Source organism: Pteropus medius, unplaced genomic scaffold (assembly GCF_902729225.1).
Source record: "Pteropus medius unplaced genomic scaffold, Ma_sr-lr_union100, whole genome shotgun sequence".
Taxonomy (NCBI): domain Eukaryota; kingdom Metazoa; phylum Chordata; class Mammalia; order Chiroptera; family Pteropodidae; genus Pteropus; species Pteropus medius.
In genome coordinates, this window is record NW_024355205.1 from 5,735,214 (window position 1) to 5,741,991 (window position 6,778).

Genomic DNA, 6,778 nt, shown 5'->3' on the forward strand with positions numbered 1-6,778 from the left:
GAAGAAAAATGTAATGGGTTTTGGTTAAGAAATTTATGGTACCTAACCCATAATATGCAGTGATTAAATATTATACTTATGGGAAAATGTGTGCGCTAGAACATTAAGTTATAGCAAGTTATATTACTTTATAGAAAAAAATCAGGTTAAGAATTTGTAGAACTATCAAAGATAAAGCCACACACTAGTTAGAAGGAGTAAAGATAGATACTCAGTAATTACCACAGTAGGGGAAAGAGCTGAGCTCAATTCTGATTTGTGCAGTAGTGACTGGATGTTTTAAAAGTAGATTGTGGGAGTGGGGAGGGAGAATAAGAGGAGGAGGTTAGAACAGAGTTAGAAAAATGAAAAAATTACAAAGAGCAGCAGGTAAGAGGGTTGGTTAATCTGTGTGATTAGGCCATTTGTGTCTTCTAACTAAAGTTTATCCAAGCTATGATTCTACTTTCCCACAGAGACTGAGAGACAGAGGCCCTATCCTTCCTGATGATTACATTTCAAAGAATGGCTTTCAAGTTTTTGAGAAAGACACTTCTGAGTTGTAAGAGAGACATACACATCTCAAAGGAACAAAGGAAGGATTTATAATTGTAATTTTTTTTTTTTTAATAAATGCTTCAAGAAAGGGAGGTCAGGAGCCTTTGGTCTGGTCTTGACTGGAACAAATGGCAGTTCTTTTGGCAGCCTTCAGCTTTTTCCCTACAGGACCTTAAGGGACCTCAGTCATCCCAGGGCCTTAGGTTGCTAGATAACTATGCTACAGTTTGGCCAAGTCTCTTAGTGAAGGAGTTGGATGGAGTTATTCTGTATTAGGTATCCTATATTAGGTGAAAGATATTCAACACTGGAAAGCAGATCTAAGATAATTTGAGATCATCCTTAATTGGGCTCTATAAAAAGATGTAACCCATTCTAAATGAAAATGAATTTCAGCATATTATTTTGGGTTTTGGTGGCACACTCTGAAGACATTATTATATAAACACTCTACTAACCAAAATATATACTTACTTTTACTAAACATAGAGAGGCATTATAAACACACACACACACACACGCACATCCATTCACCCTCCCATCCACCACTCCAATACTCCTACCCCCACCATCAGCTTCATTTACTGATTTAGAAAAATATTGCAAAGCACATTACTGATTTACTTTCTTCATATCAGCTTAGTTACCTGAACAAGGGATTTGATTAACAGCTAAGTACTGTCCTGCAGATAATGCTAGAACTGAAAATGCTATCAAAGTAAAAATATGCATGTGGAGGCTATAGATGTGTAATCAAGAAAACATAACGCAAAGACTCCTTTACCCCACCTTCAAAACCAAAAATCAACAAGCAAAAATGTGTGAAATTCTGAATACTTCAGCTCAACCAGATCAAGCAAAACACTTGATTTCTTTTATATTGGAAAAGAGCAAAAGGAGATAAATTTCAGTCCAAACAAAGGCACATCCAACTTTGAAAGGCATGTCCTGCCAAGGCTAAGAAGAGGGACAGTCTTCTGCTTCCCCCACATCAAGGCCGAAACAATACACAATGTCTCTCAGTTTTTTAGCCTGGCCTTGATTTGAAAATGCTACAGTGAAATTGGTTAGAGCTGGAGTGGGGAACTAAAAGAATGTATTTTATTTATTTTTGTTTTCATTTTTCTCATTTTTTTATTAAAAAATATTTTTCAATTACAGTTAACATTCAATATTATATTAGTTTTAGGTGTACAACATAGTGATAAGACATTTATATAACTTATGAAGTGATTTCTCAATGAGTCTTGCACCTACCTGAGTCCTTATATGTTATTACATTGTTATTGACTATATTCCCTAAACTGTACTTTACATACCCTTGACTAAGAATCTTCATTATAAATAAGCGCCAAAAGTACTATCTTTATCAAAACTCTTGATAAATGGTGAGAGTATTAATGAACACAATAGAGGAACTGAAATGAGACAGAGTGTCAAATCTATGGCAAAATAAAGGATTTAAACTTCTCATTTTTAATTTTGTATTAAAGTAAACATTTACAAGAAAGTTTATAAGGTCTCTAATATTAATCGTACAGTTCAGTGAATTTTTAATGAGTAGATACCTAGATAACTACCACCCAAATCAAGATACAGAACATTTCCCAAACACCAGCAGGCTCCCTCATTCGTCTTCCCTGTCAATACTTCTCTCCAAAGTATCTGTTATTCTGATATCCGACATCATAGATTTACCTGGTGTTCAGTATCATATAAATGGAAGAATATAGTATAAACTCTTTTGTGTCTGGCCTCTTTTGTTTAACATAACGTGTGTAAGACTTATTATGTTCTTGGATATAGAAAGAGCTTCTTTTTTATTTCTGTGTAGTATCTATCCCATGGTTTATTTGCCTCTTCTCCTATTGCTAGACATCAATCATGTCAAGATTGTTTGGAATTTCCCTATGAATTTTAGGATCAACTTGTCTATTTCTGAAAAAAAAGGCAGTTGGATTCTTGATAGTGATCGCACTGAGTTTTTAGATCAATTTGAGAAGAACTGCCATCTTAATAATATTAAGTCTTCCAATACATAAATACTGGATGTCTTTTCATTTATTTAGATCTTTAATTTTTTTTAACAATGTATTGCAGTTGTCAGTGTACAAATCTTGTACTTTCTTAAATGTATTCCTATTTTATTCTGATGCTAATGTATATGAAATTGTTTTCTTAATTTAATTTTCAGATTGTTCATTGCTGGTTTATAGATATACAACTGATTTTTATGTATTGATTTTGTATACTGCTACTTTCATTAACTTGTTTATCAGCTCTAATAGTTTTTTGGTGAATTCTTTAGTATGTTCTATGTGCAAAATCATGTCATCTGCAAATGGAAATAGTTTCACTTCCTCCTTTCCAATCTTGAGTCCTTTTATTTCTTTTTTCTTGTCTAGTTGTACTGGCCAGAACCCCTAGCACAGTGTTGAAGTGATGAGATCAAACATCTTTGTCTTATTCCTGATCTTAGGGGAAAAATTTTTAGTCTTTTGTCATTAAGTATGATTATAACTGTGTTTTTCATGGATACACTTTAACAGACTGAAGAAGTTCCCTCGTATTCTATTAATATGATGTAGTACACTGATTGACTTTTATAGGTTGAACCAACTTTGCATTTTTGGAATAAATTCCATTTGCTTAATCCTTTTTATATGATGCTGGATTTGGTTTTCCACTATTTGTAGAGGATTTTTGCACCCATCTTCATAAGTGGTGTTAATCTACAGTTTTCTTTTCTTGTGATGTCTTTGTCTGACTTTGTTGTCAGAGTAGTACTGAACTCATAGAAGGAGTTAGGAAATATTCTCACTTCTATTTTTTGGCAGAGTTTGAGGAGGATTAGTGTTAATTCTTTAAAAGTTTGGTAGAATTCAACAGTGAAGCTATTTGTGCTTGCATCTTTTTGTGTGGATAGTTTTTGTTTTACTAACTCAATCTCTTTACTTGTTATCTATTTATACTTTCTATTTTTTTCTTGAGTCAGTTTTGATAGTTTGTGTGTTTTTTAGGAATTCATTAATTTCTTCTAGGTTATGTAATTTGTTAACATATACTTGTTCATAGCATTCCCTTGTAGCCTTTTTTGATTTCTGTAAGGTAAATAGTAATGACCTCCTTTTAGTCCTGATTTTAGTAACTTGAGTCTTCTCTCTTTTTGTCATGGTCAGTCTATCTAAAGGCTTATCAATTTTATCTTTTGGAAGAACCAATTTTTGGCTTTTTTGATTTTCTCTATTATTTTTCTCTTCTCTATTTCATTTCTTTTTATTCTAATCTTTATTTACTTCATTCTTCATGCTTTGTATTTAGTGGGCTCTTCTTTTTCTAGTTTCTTAAAGTAAAAGTTTAGATTATTGATGCGAAGTCTTTCTTCTTTTTAATGTAGGTGTTAACAGGTAAAAATTTCCCTCCTAGTGCTATTTTTGTTGTATCCTGTAAGTTTTAGTATGTTGTAGTTTTGTTTTCATTGACTTCAAAGTATTTTCAAATTTATGTTGAAATTTCTTCTTTGACCCATTGGTTATTTAGGAAAATGTTGTTTAATTTTCATAGATTTGTGAATCTTCCAAATTTATTTATGTTATTAATTTCTAATTTGATTCCATTGTCATCAGAGGACATACCTTGTATGACTTCAGTCTTTTAAAATTTATTGAGATTTGTTTATGGCCTAAAATATAGTCTATCTTGGAGGATGTTCCATGTACAATTAGGAGAATGTGTATTCTGTTGTCGTTAGATCACTCTATATGTCTGTTAGGTCTAATTGGTAAGTAGTGTTGTTGAAGTCTTCTATTTCCTTGCTGTTTCCCTTTTTACTTACTCTTTGTATTATTGGAAGTTGGATGTTCAAGTCTAACTATTATCACTGAATTGTCTATTTCTCCACTCAATTCCGTCAAGTTTTGCTTCATTGTACTTTGGGGCTCTTTTTAGGTAAATATATATACAGGCTGATAAATGTAAAATGTATTATTACGGTGGTTTGAATGTGCATTTTCCTAATTACAGTGAGATTGAGAATATTCTCATATGTTTATTGGCCATTTGGATTTATTCTTTTAATTATTGGCTGTTCATTTCTTATAAATATTCTTCTACATGTTTGAAAGACCTCAGAACAAGTTTTAAAAAGGAAAGCAAGCTACATAAAAATGGATATAGTGAGACACATATGTATGTGTGTACCAACATATGGACAATACACCTATATTTATGTTAAGTGTATTTTAGAAAAAATATGAAACGATAAAGTTGGAAGAATTATTTTAAAGAGTTATAGTGAACTGTGAAGCAAAATGACAACATTCATTATAATTCGTCAAATGAATTTTTAAAAAATGAAATAAGAATAAAGTTCTTGACCTGTGTATGTGATGGGGGGGAGGAGAGGGGCAGTAGGGTGGGGATGTTTAAACATTGCTAGAATTGTGATGGATCTGATGAAGACCCAGAGAGTCAGCCAGATGGCTAAATGAGATCATCTGAAGTGGATCCTCGCAGTCTTTGATCTCTCTCTGGTAAAGGATTTCAAAGGAAATGCCCTTGGGACATAAGTCAATGGACCAGATCAGTAAAACTTCAACCTTGGCCAAACTACATCACCTGAGAAACTTTTAAAATAAGGGGCTAGGATTCATCTTAGACCAATTGAATCCAAATCTCTGCAAATGGCTCTTTGGAACTGTATTTTTTTAATGGAAATATAATGGACATATAACAATATATTAGTTTCAAGTATAAAACATAATGACTCAATATTTATATATATTAAGAAACGATCAGCACGATAAGTCTAGTTAACATCTGTCATCATACATAGTTACAAACTTTTTTCTGTGATGAGAACTTTTAAGATCTACTCTCAGCAACTTTCAGATATATGATATCTGGGAATTGTATTTTAAAAAAAAATCATCAGGTGATTCCTACAGGCAGACAAGGGTGAAATCCCATAATGTAGTTGCTGATATACAGAATATTAAATTACACTCTTCAAAAAAATAACCTTTTTTGGCATGCAGTTATTATGATCAGTTTTGTTTATTTATGAGTAATGAAATTAGGAAAAAGTAGACTTATGATAAATGACATCAGCAAAGGAAAAAAAGAAAGTATAGCTTTAAAATGTTTACATCTAAAAATGTGATTATTTTGAATGATTTTTATTCAAAGAGCATTTATTGAGAATCTATGATATGCAGAGTCTTGTGCTAGAATTATGAGTTTTGTATTGCTTTTTAATGGCTAGAGAAATGGCTCTTACCCTCAAAGCTGTTACAGTCTGGTTGAGAGGTATAAATAACTAGTGATAGAACAAGGCAGAAAGAAATGCCATACTTGAAGAAACAAGGTGCCATGGGAACACAGAAGGTAGCTGGCGAAGGGACTGGGACTGGGGAGGCATGTGGAGAAACCAGCATTTGAACTTAGCTTTGGAGGATAAGTAGAATTTCAGCAGGTGGAGAAGTTGGGGTGGGGGCAGATTCCAACTTTGAAAAAAGTAGGAGCAAAGCCCCAGCAGTGAGAATGCATATAATTTATACCTCATTTTTTCCTGGATCTGCTGCAGTGACCTCCCGCCTTTTGCAGCCCAGGCCTCTTGCCACCGACTTCCCATCCCACACTGCTTCCATAGCACTCTTATTTTCATAGAACACTGGGCATTTCATTAAGATTTTAGTATTTATTAGCCTGTATCTACATAATATTCCCTAAATTTTCATGAGTTTTTTTTGAGATTTTTATATTACAAAATCAATTTATGTCTTTGTATCAAATTCAAACAACAGTGAAGACTATAAAATAGGAAGTGAAAGCCCCTCCTCCTCCAATCCAGTCCTCAAAGGTAAGCACTGTCAATAGTTGGGGTAGATAGCCATCCAGTTTCTCCATCGATCTGTCTCTCTCTTTCTGTTTGTTTCTCTCTGTAAACAGTATATATGTATATTATATCCATCCATACTTATGTAATATACATACATGTATAATATTACATTCATTATATATACACACCAGGCTGTATAGATGTATATACATATATATATATGTGTATATACACACCGTATGTGTTAGTATAGTAAACTAAGCAATTGTTTGTATATATATATTTACATATATTTGATATATTTATAGAGAATCTAATGTCTCTAAATAGTGTATATCTACATATGCACATATATGTTTATATGTATGTGGGCATGTGTGTTTACTGTCAAATGTTTTTGGG